Below are 15,268 nucleotides of genomic sequence, written 5' to 3' on the forward strand. Positions count from 1 at the left end.
TAATGTTAAACATCTTGTTATAAATAAACATTATTCAGTGTCACCCAATATGTGGATAAACTTTGGTATAATATTCTTTTATACAACTACAACTTTTGCACGTCTTTTGGCTTGGTTGGTTCTAGAACTCTGTCAGGCTATTGTGTGAATGTAGTTATGTAGATAATTGCACATTCAAGTTGGTGGTCTTTCCATAAAATACTGTCATATGAAAACCTTTCTATACAACCACATATGCTACCCATAATCTAGTAAAGTTTCTTTCTGAAGCTTTGGAGTCTTTTTCCGTTCCGGTCAGTGTTGGGTTAGTTACTGCTAAAAGGTAATCCATTACATGTAGCTAATCACTTCACTTAAACTATAATGATATTACTTTACTGATTATTCTCTGAAAAAAAAATCTTACTCATTTCTTCTGTGTGACTCCTTAAAGCCCACACACATCTGTACCAATCAGAAAGTACATGGAGGTAACCCAAAAGTTATTTCAGTGCTTTATTTAGAAAGAAATCACAGTAAACAGTAAACATCATTTAAAAGGCATGTCACTATACCTACATTTGCTCCGCCAGTTTGATCAAATGATCATCTTTGATGAGGAATGGCTAATGTGTTTTTTCAAAACATAGAAACTAGCCAGCAGAAAAAGAGTAAAAAGCTGGAATGTCCAGATTTTTGAAAAGGAACAGTAGTAAATGTATTATTTAGCTTTTTTTTTAGTGTAAATGGCAAACAACATGACTTATATTAGCTTTGACAGACAGGTTGTTTGAATTTGTCTAATATGAATACATTAGTTATAGGCTGTACATGCAAATAACATTGAACATTAGGAAGATATTGGCTTTGCTTGTCTGTAAATTCAGGACCACCCAGATTAGAAATGTGAAAATTGGGTTATTTGGTTTTGGGGGTGAAAAAAACTATTTATCATTGGTTGATGTTGTGAGACATATAAATGTGGGACAGACATATTTACAGAAATAAGTACATAAATAACTTGTCAGCAGAATTATTTATTGCTTTACATTTAGTTTGTACATTAGTAAAGTTCAGTTCCCATTAAAAATATTATTTTGAAATTCAGTGGCTATCATATTTTTATACATCTGAATATTGAAATCATATGTGTGGGATGAGTAAATCTGATATGTTATATGCTTCATAAATGATCTAATCTCATTACATTTACACTTTGTTTCTTCTGTGTTTTGCTGAAAGTGAGAACATATCCAGTGGCAAGCTGCAGAAACAAATTTATATTAAATTCTAAATAAGCCAGTAACTACAGTTTAATAACAGGAATTTAAAATGAGACGCTCTCCACTGAACCATTACAGGATAAAGTAATTACATAACTGTAATGTTTAGCTGTCTATTGCACTACCCCCACCAACACTGATTTATATGAAGTGACAGACTATATGACCATCTATATGACCGTTGACAGGGAAATTAGAATAGTTATACCTTTTAATTGAATTGTTTTAGTTTGAATTGATTCTGCAGTAAAAGTGTTTTGTTTATTTTCTTTCTTCATTTTTATGTATTTCTCAGTTACTGTATTGTGGAAAAAAGATCTGATATCTTGCTACTTATCCTCATTTATCACATCTTACAGGATAAATGTTGCCAGATGTTTAAAACTGATTAAGTAGTGCTTGTTCTAAAATTTGACAGATGTTGTGTTCATCTTGTGCTCTGATCAGAATTCTGCTGCTAATGCTTACACTCATTGTAGCTTACAACATTTTGGTAGCGCTCTTTTTAAGAATTTAAAGCAAACTTTAGGTTTGTGTCATGCCCAAAAGAAATGTAAAGACACAGATGAATAGCTCCATAGCAGCCTTTGATGTGAAAGAGTTCTTAACTGAAGATTTTGGCAATAATTCCCTTTGATAGCATATACCTGGGTGTTTCAGTCAGGCTGTGGGAGGGCTTTTTGATGTTGTGATCTTCTGAAAAGTTTTTTCCTTGTTGCTGCGAGCGCTGAAGTGAACTGTGTTGTTGGCGGTTTGAGAATGAACTTTCTGCTCAGTGGATGAAATCAGTGTTCTGAATGTTCTTAAGAGTGTGAACTGGACGTCATATGTGTTACCCGTCAGGTTTCCTGTTTAAGACATAGAATCTTTTAATCATGCCTGCATGTTTGTGTTTAGAAATAGGTGCTGTAACAGATTCTACAGAGCACTGTTGAAAACAAATGTGTCAAAAAAGATTTTATTAAGCAATACTGTAGAACCATTTTTGGTTCCATAAAGAACCTTTATTGGATGTTTTTAGGAACCACTTTATAAATGAGATGCGTGAGTGTGAAGAACATCTTCAAAGTCCATATAATGTAAAAATTCTATACCAATTGATCATTTTGAGAAAGTCCAGCCTACTTTGTTTTTGTTTGTCAAAATTTCAGTCAAGGCTACACTCTTAAAAAAGTGGTTCTTCAAGAGTTCTTTAGTAAAGAAAATGGATCTAAATAGAATCATGAACACTGAAAGAAACATTTGCCTGATTAGCTAGTTCTTTGCATCGTGAAACACTTCTTCAGATTGATGTAGAATGTGCTTTTTGAAAATGGTCCTGTATAGCCCCCAAAGGTCAAGACTGTGACAACAGAAGAACCAATTTTGGTTTTCAAAAAGGAACCAAACGTAGTGCATTTTTCACCAATCTGAAGAACCCTTTCGTGATGCAAAGAGCCAATATAAGAACAACATAAGAACTCTTTTTGGTACTGTATAGAACCCTTTTCTATCTTCAGAACATTCTCCATCACTCTGAAGTATGCTTTCACTATCCAAAGTGTTCTTCTAAGATAAGTCCCACCACAGAAGAGATTAACAGCTGGTGAAATTTACAACATATGTAGCCATTTTCTTTACCAAAGAACCTTTGAAGAACCATCTTTGGTGTGGTAGCATCTGTAACCCAGACTAAAATGTTCAGTAGTACAAAGGAAAATTTAGAAGCACACAGATAAGTTTGTTTGATAAACTTAAATTAAATATGAACAGAATGTTCAGTGAAGGTGTGTCTGAGAATTGGGGGAAAAAAGGATTGATGACCAATTTAATGAGAACAAATTACATTGATCACACCAGAGAGATCATTTAACCACTAAACATTAAAACAGGTTTTCATCTAGGTTTAAGTTGCAGAGGGTACACCTTCAGATGAGTTAATGTTAAAAAGCTATTGCTGGGGCTAGTCAAGGCAATATTAGATGGTGAGGAGGATTTAATGAAACAATACCTAGAATGACATGCTTACAAGTGATTTAACGTTTATCTTTACGTACAATGTTTTACTTGTACAGATTCATCAGCCTAATTATTAACAGCTATGTTAAGACAAGTTAACTGATCTTAACAATGCACATAGCATTATTTATTGTCATATCATATTAAAATGATTTTTAGCAAATACAGAAACCCAGATACAGTTGGGCCTACAATAAAGCCAGTATAAATCTGCTAGCTCTACTATTGAGCTGTGAGCGTGTCCTTGTATATAATTCAATCCAAAACTTACTCAGCTTCAGGAATAAACTGAAAACAGCAGTGCCCTCCAGATGATCGGGATATTGTGTCAGGCATTAAACGTTCCTCAATAACACCTTTACATCACTTCTTAAGTCCTATTCGAGCTAGATTATCTGGTGAGGTACTATAATTTGAGTCATTACCTGTAAGATTTGTGATTTTAATCCAGTACGATTCTGCCAGTTCTTACAAGTCTGCTAATTTATGATTCCAAAGTGATTTACCCTCTGTAATTCGAAACTTCAGGCTCCTGATAGCAGGCCTGTTCAAATCAACAATACAGTATTGTACTAACAAATTCTTGTAATAGACATTGATGCCTTGGTTTTTGGGCAACTGGGGCAAGGCTAAACTCTGAAATGGAGTTCTTGGCATACTTCTTTTGTCCTCTTGTTTAAAACAAGAATACTGTAATCTGCAACATTTGTAGTGATGAACTATTTCGAATAAGAATGAAATTATGTATCTGAAGGTACCTCTTACTAGTTACTACTAATTTCTGTCCTGTTGAATGCCATGTTAAGTGAAATGAGCCCACTTTACTGGCCTAATGCTGTTCTGTCTAGTACTAATTGCGGGTTTGTTTTTGTTTTTCATTATAATCCATGAATGTGAGTGTTACGGCTGGCCTTAGCTGAAAAAGTTGAGTGCTTTGCAAGCAAAACCACTTCATAAAATCCTGTCTATGTGTTTCCACACAATACAGATGTTTGATGGAGGAAGATGTACCCAGCAGCAGGTGTATGCGTAAGTGAGTGTAGTGGAGTGATGGGCTGAAGTTGTTTGGATGCAGTGTTTTAGTGATTCTCTCTGATTGCACGGATAAAACCTGACAGTTCCTCTCCCTCAGCACGGCTGGCCTGATGACAGTAGACTGTTCACGGAAAGGCACTGATCACTCTAGCGCTTGCTCTATTCACCGCATGAAAGAGGGTGTCTACACTAGCGCACCTTTTGTGTCATTTCATGGGCTGCATGTTTTCATCAAGCGAAGCTGCGAGCCACTTGTAAAGCAGTTCAGCCTACTGTCTGTCATTTCCGCACTTTTTTTTTGGCATGGAGAGAGGGCCTTTCACTTCAGTAACAGGGGAAACTTTTAAATGAGGCACTTACACAACAAAGCTGGCACTACAATTCTTGCAGCAACACCCACCCCTCCTCGCTCACTCTTTTCATCACTGCAAGACTGCGCTTTCATTTTCACCGGGATATTCGCTGACGTCTGGCTGTAGACTGCATAAGAGATGGGAGCTAATGCTTGAGAGACATGCGCACCAATGGCTAATAATAAGGTGCCTCGCTTAGCCGAGGGCTTCCAAGGAGAGGAGACGCTTAAACTCTCACTCAGTGGTCCTGCTGTGAGATTAGGTAGTTAAACATTATCAGCGGAGCCATCCATCTCTTTACACTGTATCTCGAAAACAATGATATCTGACCTTCACCAGTGACATGTAATTGAACATGTTATAGTTGCTCTCACTAGAGTCTACCTCGTGTTGGGTTAATTGAAACATATCCCAGCAGCTCAAAGGTCCTCAGTGGGCTCAGTGCTTCTCTCCTGTCCTCTTGACTCTTCTTGTAGTGTCTTCTCCACTCTACTGTCTCCAGCTGACTGTTTTGCCAGTAGCGTGCATTCCGTTATAAAGAGCACTCTGAGATCCTACAGCATGCCGTTTAAAAGAGTAGGCTTTGGTGTGTTTGTGAAGTTTGCTGAAGTCTAAACAGAAGCTGGTTATACTCCTGAGACACATGAGCGCTCATTTTCCCTTTGAGCCGATCCCAGTAAATCACTTGACACTGCAGCTTTATGAAAAACGCACGCGTCAAATCTGAATCCACCACAACAAAAGCCTTCATTGCTTTTAAATCAGTTCAGCTTTGGGTGTTGGTGTGAAACAGGACCAGGGGATTCCTCAGGGCTTGGTGGAAACGCAGGCTGCGAATGAAGGCAGCCCGTCCCTGCGGGATAATTGCGCTTCTCCCTCATGAGCTGTGCCGGATTGCTTAGCGAGGGAGGCAGCAGAGATTCTGCTGAAATTTTTCTTTTTGTCCAAAGTCCTGCTATGAACATGGAGATGGCATCTGCTGAGCTAAATATTCGTGGATATTCTAATTTCTAGTGAGAAGTAGAGCCTGATTGTACTTAGCGAAATAAGTTAAAAATGAGAAACCGTGACAATTCAAGCAATGTCATTTTCAGGATTGCCTGAGCAGTCCATGTTCTGTGCTCTTATCATACCTGTCAATACCTTTCTTCTTCTTACCACTGCTAATGGCCTTGGCAATCCATTATCATTCATCTATATTCTGCGCTTTGTGAAAGAACCTGTGAGCACCAGAGAATGGTGCAGAATAGAAGCCTGGTTTGAACATTTAACATGCCATGAGAGGAAATTGAGAGTACTTTGTTTTTTTCCTTGCTTTTGTTTCCCAATTGACATTTGAAATGTGCTTTTTGATGGATTGTGGTGTTTTACCTTGAAGGGTTAAGTGTTTGCTAACATATCCTGCAGCGTCAACACTAGGCTTAGGCTCATTAGCATAGGAAAGCGTTGCCTAGAGAAGCTGCTTGTGTTGTGGATCGTGCTCGCATGTACAGGGGAGGAGAAAAAGGGGAAAAGACCTAATGAGGTAGCCAGGGAGTGATGGTAGCCATTTTTCCTCAACATGAGGCTTTTTTTTTTTTTAAAGAAAACAGGTTTATCAGGAGGCTAAAAAGTTCTTCTTCTATGCAGGTTGCCTGCAGTTTGTGGTTCTTTACACTACAAGTAGAGGGTAACATGCAATGTGTGCTGAAATTGAGAGTTAGAAGCATTTCCCAAGTACCAAGAGTGTTCACCACAAAAACTAATGTCTGTATGAAATGATTGGACAGTGCAGAGTAGAGCTTTTAATCAAGCTTGAAATGTTAAAATAAAATTCTGTCTGAGCTCAACCAGAACATGATTACAACCAAGTAGAGATTGAGGAAAAAAAATACAGATTTTAAATGAGAACGTGTACGAAGTTAGTTTAATGATGGTATTAAGTCATCAGCTCATTAACAAAATAAAGAAATTAATTAATCAGTTATCCAAAATTAAGTTTAATTTCCGCCTTAACAAATTTAATCTTAAAGCTTTCAACAACAACTTGCGTGTTTTAATCAAGGTAAACTTTGTACAATGTGTTGTTCTAATGCTGGTTTCATGAGCCTCAATGGAACTTACAGCCAACATGACTCCAACAAAAAACTAACGCAGATTTAAATGCAGGCCACAATACATGACGGTCAAAGGCAGGATATGAGCAACCCAAACATCAAACTTGTCCTGCATTGATCCATGTATTTGAGAAATGACATCTGAATCTGATCAAGCTGCAGCGTCCACAGTTGTGTCTTGGTGAGTTTGCACAAATGTTTCAGGTTTTGATGTGGAGTGATGTTACAAGAGCCATTTTTGTCAGTATGTGCTACTTTACTACTTAAAGCAAATGTAAGCTTGTTGGAAATAGGACAGAAGCCTTTGCTTCTGCTCTGTCTGCTTGAACACACACAACCAGCTGAGGAGTGGGCAACACATTAAAATGAGTGGACGGGTGTGTCCTGTGTGGAGGACATGGTGGGTGCTCTAATACTGCACCCTATGCACTCTTCCTTATCCTACTTACTCTCTTTCTCTCCCTCTCACCCTCAGTCTCTGACGATTCTCTGGAGCCCCCTCCCCCCCTCCACAATATCTGTCCATTGATGTTCACAAGCTCCTCAGAACTCGCCTCCCTGCCTGCCCGCACTGCTCCCTCCAAGGAGAGGAGGGGAGTGGGGTGGGAGAGCGGATTCAAATCACCCCACTTCAAATCACCCCACACACACACACACACACACACACACACACACACACACACATATATATATATATATATATATATATATACATACATATATATATATATACACACACACACACACACATACATATATAATATATATATATATATATATATATACATATATATATATACACACACACACACACACACACACACACACATACGTACGTACATCAGTGAAGACTGGAGGAGCCCGACGCCCCTTTGATTCTGCAAAGGACGGAGAAGTAAATAAAACAACAGGGTGAAGAAAGAAAAGAGCAAATGAAAGTTTGTACTAGAAGAGCAGCAGAGTAGTGGATTATTGTGTTTCACATGCAGCTGTAGTGCCTTTCGATTTTGTACTGTATAAAGAATAACAACAGAGCCAGTCTACACTGCTAAAGATAGAGCCACACTGTACATGCAGACAGTAGTCATTACTGAACAGATTTTGAATTAGGCCAGCAATGATCATGAAACTAGCTGATGATTAACTCTCAGATAGATGAATGTAACAATTTGATTATATTTTATACATTCATTGTTTGCGAATAGTAAAGTAGAAGCTTGAGTAGACAGATTGGCTGATTAAATGTCTTGCATCCTAGCCAATTAGTAGCTAATACTAGGCTCTCCTGACATGAACTGATATATAGCACTGTTGTGCGCACACTTGCACTAATGTCGTTACTCAGAATCATTTGTGGACTATCATTTTGGTACTCCTAGCACACATGCTAACAGTGTCAGTCTTGGCTAAGTAATGCACTTCTATTTTATAAGCAAAGCCTTTACAAAATTATATTTCCAAAAACTGACCCATCAACATGCAACACTAGTTTGTATACGAGTGATGATAAAGTAGTGCTTGGTGACTTTATCATCACCTGAAAGAGTGAAGAATCAGCTAAGTTGTGTTTCTGTAAGTCCATTGGCTTTAACTGCAAGGGTTAGCAAATATGGAGGAGAACTTCCAGCTCAACACATGCACGTCTAGAGCTCATTTAAGCAGACATTACTCGGCTCTGCCCTCTAAATGTGTCAGTAAACTAGCTTAGAAGTTAGAACTTTTGTTGTTTTCATGAGACCAATGATTAGGGTTAGCAGGTGTCTGGTTTTAGCACTGTAATGTATGATTGAGTCTCTGATATTTAGAATTGAGACTCTAAATGCATTTCATTTGTTAAAGCAATCACAAGTGATCATCACCCTGTGTGTGCAGAGCCATGCCTAAAACCACATACAGTGTATAAAATAGAACACCAATTTGGTATACCAGTGTTGGTGCTGTTACTATTTTGAATGTAGTATTACTACGGTAGTGTGCAGATTGAGAGACAGTCTGTGTGTAGGCACGTTGGCAAAGCTAGGCTGTGTTTAGTCTTGCGGGGCCAGACTTGATCTCATAACAAGAATGTTTGGGGACAGCCATGAGAATTTTTGGGCTAAATGTGGATGTAAACGTAGACTTTTTAGGATGGGAACAAACTGAGTGTGAATGTCTGAAGCAATCCTATGGCTTATGAATTCAGAGCTCAAATTAGAGGACGATGGTATGCTTGTCAACAATGCTTGACAGACAAGCCTGCTGTTAGCCCATGAATGTAGCGTAAGTCGGCATGGCTGAAGAGTCCCCCCGGAAAACTCACATTAACCATGTGTAGATGTGTATTATGTATGCAGAGAACATATTACATGCACTAACAATAAACCTCTTGCAAGTAAAACAAGTTAGCTCACATTGGATGATGAATCTAGGGTGAGTTTTACAGGGACTTAAACCTGTTTGCATCAGTTGCAATGTAGCACCAAAAAGTTGTCCCCAGACATTCATCACAGTATTCTCGTTAGAAGACCATGTAAGGCCCTGTGAGACAAGGCACTGTTATGCTTGTTATGATTATCGGTGACATTGAATGCTTGCTGCACACCCCCTCCCACACCCCCCAACCAACCCCCATCCAAACCCCATCAACCAACCCCCAACCTACTCTATTCTTGTCAGTGATGTGTCTCAGTTAATCTATTTTCTACTTTCTTTTATTTGAGCGCATTTGCCTCAGTCTAACTCATGAAAATTCACCCTATTTAAATGTTATTTGTTGTTGGTGATGTAACCATATGATTGTGGAATCTGACATCTGTTGAAAATGATCACGGTCAGCTTAAATGATTGTGATTTGCTCATAATTCCAGTCAGGCAATTCTATAATTGTGACGAGCCTACTTTGTATAAAGTAACATTCAGCAGTAGGTGAAAGAGCTTAGTCACTGGCAAAACTCATCAAAGGAATTTCCTTTACTTGGCAGTTTCTGTTATTCAGGTCAGGCATAAAGATTCACTGTTCATCTCAAATCATTTTTGTACGTGTGAATATTTATCACCCAAACATACAGCCTCTGATCCAGGAAAGAGAGCAGTAGCCCAAAAGACTGAAAACAATCTCTGAGATGTTCTCTGACACAGTCTTTGCTCCACGTCTGCATTGGTATTCAAGGCAGGCCTATGCACATAGCAATTTGCTTAAGAGCTTGCTAGGAGGAAGGAGTCAGCCCTCTCTCAGTTCACGCTGCTTTCCCACATGCAGGAAATCCCCACTTCATATGCACGCTGTCGATCAGAGGTGTGATCTAACGGCTGCTGCTGGATTTAGGGGCCGCGGCGGACCCTCACACACGGCCCGCAGGAGCAGAGGGAAAAACTCCCCCACCCCCCCACCCCCCTCTGAAGGAAAGCTGAAAACAAAGCCTTCTCCTGTTAGCCCTCAACTGAATAAAAGAGACAGAGAAGGGGAGATACTATGGACCTTGTGCATATTAATGTGCTGGTTAGCTCCACTATAATAAGGACTGCTCTCATGGCTTGTGAGGAAACTATTTCTTTTCTATGCTAGTGCTGGGCAACGTTGGTATAAAATTAATTATCACAGTATTTTCCAAAGATATCATGTTGCCTTGGTATCTGATGACAGTTATATTTGCATTAATAACTGCAAGAAATGAAATTTGTATACACTATCCAATCCTGCATTTTTAAGGGGCTAATGAACCCATTTCATACGCACATGTACTAGAACAGGGTTCCTCAAATCAGATCCTGGAGGACCGGTGTCCAGCACCATTTAGTGATTTCCCTTCTCAAACAGACTTACTAAACCTGGCAAATCAGATGTGTTTGAACAGTAGAAGTACCAAACTGTGCTGGACAGTGGCTCTCCAGGTCCAACCCTAAGGAATCCTATACTAATATGTCTTAGAGAACCAGTGTAGCTTGTGTTTGATTGGACTGTTTTGTTCTTTTCTTCTTCTGCCTCTCTTCACCAAATATAAAAAACACTGCTGTGTCTGATCCACTTGTCCTAGGACAACACACTTATATAGTAAGTGGAGCTGATAAAATGGACAATGAGCAAACAAGAAGGTGGCCGTAATGCTTGATCTCTGTGTGTGTGTGTGTGTGTGTGTGTGTGTGTGTGTGTGTGTGTGTACACGCATATATATGTGTGCGTGTGTGTGTGTGTGTACGCATATATATATATATATATATATATATATATATATATATATATATATATATATATATATATATGGCAGCTATTTATACATTAATGGCTGTGTGTTGAGTTATCAGAGAACTGTAAATCTGTGCTGCTATACAAGCTGTACATGATGACAGATTTTTTAATTGCTTTATACATTACCTGGAATCGTTACATTATCTGGAAACGTGCATCTTGTTATGCTTCTCCACTCAAAGGTTTTTTGTTTTCTTTATCACCTGTCTGAATAATGCAGATGAATGTTTTTGTTAGCTACGAATTACAGCTAAAACTAAAACTGAATGTTGCTCAATATACCTGCATAGGCGATAAATAGCACTATTCCATGGTTCCTCAAAGCAACTCTCTCTCTCTTTCTCTTTCTTTTTCTTAGACACCTACCTGCTACCAGTCCGCTAGCTGGGGATTCTCTCAATTCATTTAAGTTTATTTGCGCATTTTCAGCACTTTTAATTAGGTGAAAGAAAGGGAGGAAAAGTCTGGGAAATGCAAGAAACTCTGTGATTAAGATTCATAAGAGGCCGTCCCGGCGGACGCTGGTCTGAAGCACAACATGAGCACTAAGCATTATCTGATCGCTTTAGTGCGCTGAGTGTTTTTCCCACTCTTCAGCCAGCTCTCCACTCCAGTGCCTGATTACAGTTCTCTCTCCCTCACTCGCTTGCTCGTTCAGCAGCTTCGGGTCCAGACACAGCTCTGATGTCTGTCTCATCGCTCACCAGAAGCCATGAAGCTTCATCAGAGTGAAGCGGCTGCAGCGGCGCGTGGGCTCAGCCAGGCCCGATGAGAGCCAGCTGTGGTTTGAGGGATCCAGACGCCGGGGGCTTCGCGCACAGATGGCTGGCTAGCTGTCTAGCATCTAGCTGGGCTGGCCCAGGGCCGGACAGGTGGGTGCTATCTGGGCTCTCCACTGCGCTTTGCCCAGGCAGACCGAGCCTTCAGCGCTCAGCCATGCCAGCTGTTTCCCATGCACGGATCTGCTGCCTTTCAGGCATTCCTGTGTGCCCCTACGGAGCTGAAAGATGGGCCTGATTGTGCCTCCTGCTCTAACCACTGCAAACCAGCGCTCAGATCTGGGTTTCAGATACAAATATCAGCCTGCTTGAATGATCCCACACCATTCAAAGATGGACATGTTTTCTAGTGCTGCTCCCAAGACCAGGGGGAGTTCTTACGTAGGTCAGCTCCTATTTTTGTAACCATCAGTGTGTCTCACTCTGGCTTTGCTAATGAGTTTGGAAACAGTTACTGATGGACCAGAAAAACCGAGCCAAGCAATGTTTGTTTGCCAAAGCTGTTTTTTCATATTAATAAGATGTGAGTGCTGTTAGTGATGTATGATCCCCATATTTCAGATGAACCAAATCCATTTTAAGAAGTTGGCTGTAATTAACACTATTAATTTTCAAAACACCAGGCTTGAATCACTTAAATCAATAGCAGCTCTCTAATTATCAGCGTTATTTTTGGAGCAAGCAAATTTTCATCCATGAACGACTACAGAATTTAAAATGGAATGTCCGAATGAGCTTATTTTTAATTCATGCTTGTGGTGCTAATACACTGTTGTAGTAATATTCTTGTGCTAATAATAAATGACCCTGTTTTGGCTGATTTGTGTTGCTTTTTCCATTAATAAAATTTGTGATTCAAGGCCTTCAATAATGTTTTTTAATTTAAATCTAATTTGAATCAAGACATTTTAGGAACATACCTGTAAGCGAATGTAAGCTTTAAAATGATGCCTGTACTTGATTTTAGGTTGGCTGTGCAGTTGCTCTTGAAGTTCTCTCTCTAAAGACCAGAAAAAGATTATCTTTGATCTGTTTTTAACTGAATGTCATGGACTCAATTCTTGCTTTGTTACTGTTTTAAGAAAAAAGATTTAATAGCATTTTTTAAGGTTAACTTTTTCTCAGGTTAGCCTGTGTGATCATTTTTTTAAATCAACTGCTTGATTGGAATACTTGACTGATTGCAGTTGTTTAAGCTGGCTGTACTTATTAAACAGCTTACCCAAATTTACACTGCAGCAAACAGAATTGGATGGTTTTGTCAGAGGAGTAGTGGAAAATGCATGTAAGAGAGAAAAGAACCCAGAACTTTAACATTCATTGAGACATGTCGGACAACTTCTGAATTGGTGCCTGAAGTCCTTTACAGCACAGCAGTGAGTGATGTTTGTTAGATGGCATTTTTAATAACACCTTCAGAGGGCAGTAGTGAGTAATGAGATGTTAGTTTGATGTTTGTTCACATTTTTATTGTGCAGCTGTGAGTGATGTTTGTTTGATGTTTGTTAACATCCTTAGATGGTAGCGGTGAGTAATGTTAACACCTTTAGAGGGCAGCAGTGAGTAATGTCTGTTTATTTGATGTTTGTTAACAACACCTTGATGTTTGTTAACAACACCTTTAGAGGGCAGCGGTGAGTAATGTCTGTTTATTTGATGTTTGTTAACAACACCTTTAGAGGGCAGCGGTGAGTAATGTCTGTTTATTTGATGTTTGTTAACAACACCTTTAGAGGGCAGTGGTGAGTAATGTTTGTTTATTTGATGTTTGTTAACAACGCCTTTAGAGGGCAGTGGTGAGTAATGTTTGTTTATTTGATGTTTGTTAACAACGCCTTTAGAGGGCAGCAGTGAGTAATGTTTGTTTATTTGATGTTTGTTAACAACGCCTTTAGAGGGCCGCAGAGAGTAATGTCTGTTTATTTGATGTTTGTTAACAACACCTTTAGAGGGCAGCGGTGAGTAATGTCTGTTTATTTGATGTTTGTTAACAACACCTTTAGAGGGCAGCGGTGAGTAATGTCTGTTTAATTGATGTTTGTTAACAACACCTTTAGAGGGCAGTGGTGAGTAATGTTTGTTTATTTGATGTTTGTTAACAACGCCTTTAGTGGGCAGCGGTGAGTAATGTTTGTTTACTTGATGTTTGTTAACAACGCCTTTAGAGGGCAGCGGTGAGTAATGTTTGTTTATTTGATGTTTGTTAACCACGCCTTTAGAGGGCAGCGGTGAGTAATGTTTGTTTATTTGATGTTTGTTAACAACGCCTTTAGAGGGCAGTGGTGAGTAATGTTTGTTTATTTGATGTTTGTTAACAACACCTTTAGAGGGCAGTGGTGAGTAATGTTTGTTTATTTGATGTTTGTTAACAACACCTTTAGAGGGCAGCAGTGAGTAATGTCTGTTTATTTGATGTTTGTTAACAACGCCTTTAGAGGGCAGCGGTGAGTAATGTCTGTTTATTTGATGTTTGTTAACAACGCCTTTAGAGGGCAGCAGTGAGTAATGTCTGTTTATTTGATGTTTGTTAACAACGCCTTTAGAGGGCAGCAGTGAGTAATGTCTGTTTATTTGATGTTTGTTAACATCACCTTTAGAGGGCAGTGGTGAGTAATGTTTGTTTATTTGATGTTTGTTAACAACACCTTTAGAGGGCAGCAGTGAGTAATGTCTGTTTATTTGATGTTTGTTAACAACGCCTTTAGAGGGCAGCGGTGAGTAATGTTTGTTTATTTGATGTTTGTTAACAACACCTTTAGAGGGCAGCAGTGAGTAATGTCTGTTTATTTGATGTTTGTTAACAACGCCTTTAGAGGGCAGCAGAGAGTAATGTCTGTTTATTTGATGTTTGTTAACAACACCTTTAGAGGGCAGTGGTGAGTAATGTTTGTTTATTTGATGTTTGTTAACAACACCTTTAGAGGGCCGCAGAGAGTAATGTCTGTTTATTTGATGTTTGTTAACAACGCCTTTAGAGGGCAGTGGTGAGTAATGTCTGTTTATTTGATGTTTGTTAACAACACCTTTAGAGGGCAGTGGTGAGTAATGTTTGTTTATTTGATGTTTGTTAACAACACCTTTAGAGGGCAGCAGTGAGTAATGTCTGTTTATTTGATGTTTGTTAACAACACCTTTAGAGGGCAGTGGTGAGTAATGTCTGTTTATTTGATGTTTGTTAACAACGCCTTTAGAGGGCAGCAGTGAGTAATGTCTGTTTATTTGATGTTTGTTAACAACACCTTTAGAGGGCAGTGGTGAGTAATGTCTGTTTATTTGATGTTTGTTAACAACGCCTTTAGAGGGCAGCAGTGAGTAATGTCTGTTTATTTGATGTTTGTTAACAACGCCTTTAGAGGGCAGCAGTGAGTAATGTCTGTTTATTTGATGTTTGTTAACAACACCTTTAGAGGGCAGCAGAGAGTAATGTCTGTTTATTTGATGTTTGTTAACAACACCTTTAGAGGGCAGTGGTGAGTAATGTTTGTTTATTTGATGTTTGTTAACAACGCCTTTAGAGGGC

The 15,268-nt window shown here is 39.1% G+C and overlaps 1 protein-coding gene across 4 annotated transcripts in view; it reads left to right on the top strand.

Annotated features, from left to right (window-relative positions):
- The window catches only part of rbfox3a (RNA binding fox-1 homolog 3a), a 511,986-nt gene that overhangs the window by 151,679 nt on the left and 345,039 nt on the right, over positions 1–15,268 (top strand). The gene's annotated exons all lie outside the window — the stretch shown is intronic.

Source organism: Pygocentrus nattereri, chromosome 13, assembly GCF_015220715.1.
Source record: "Pygocentrus nattereri isolate fPygNat1 chromosome 13, fPygNat1.pri, whole genome shotgun sequence".
NCBI lineage: Eukaryota > Metazoa > Chordata > Actinopteri > Characiformes > Serrasalmidae > Pygocentrus > Pygocentrus nattereri.